Genomic DNA, 230 nt, shown 5'->3' on the forward strand with positions numbered 1-230 from the left:
TAAAACCAATGTGTGTGTGTGTGTGTGTGTGTGTGTGTGTGTGTGTGTGTGTGTGTGTCTGTGTGTGTGTGTGTGAAATCCCCTGGACCTAGAATCACAGGCTAGTAAGACTCAATGGGATAGTGCAGGTAAAGCTCCATGCCTTTATGACAAAGTCTAATAATACTTATAAGTAAAAGAGATTATATACATTCACAAAATCACTTAAAAATCTGTTTCAAAATGTTTAA

Source organism: Acomys minous (assembly GCF_964271855.1).
Source record: "Acomys minous genome assembly, chromosome: 12".
In the NCBI taxonomy this organism is placed as follows: domain Eukaryota; kingdom Metazoa; phylum Chordata; class Mammalia; order Rodentia; family Muridae; genus Acomys; species Acomys minous.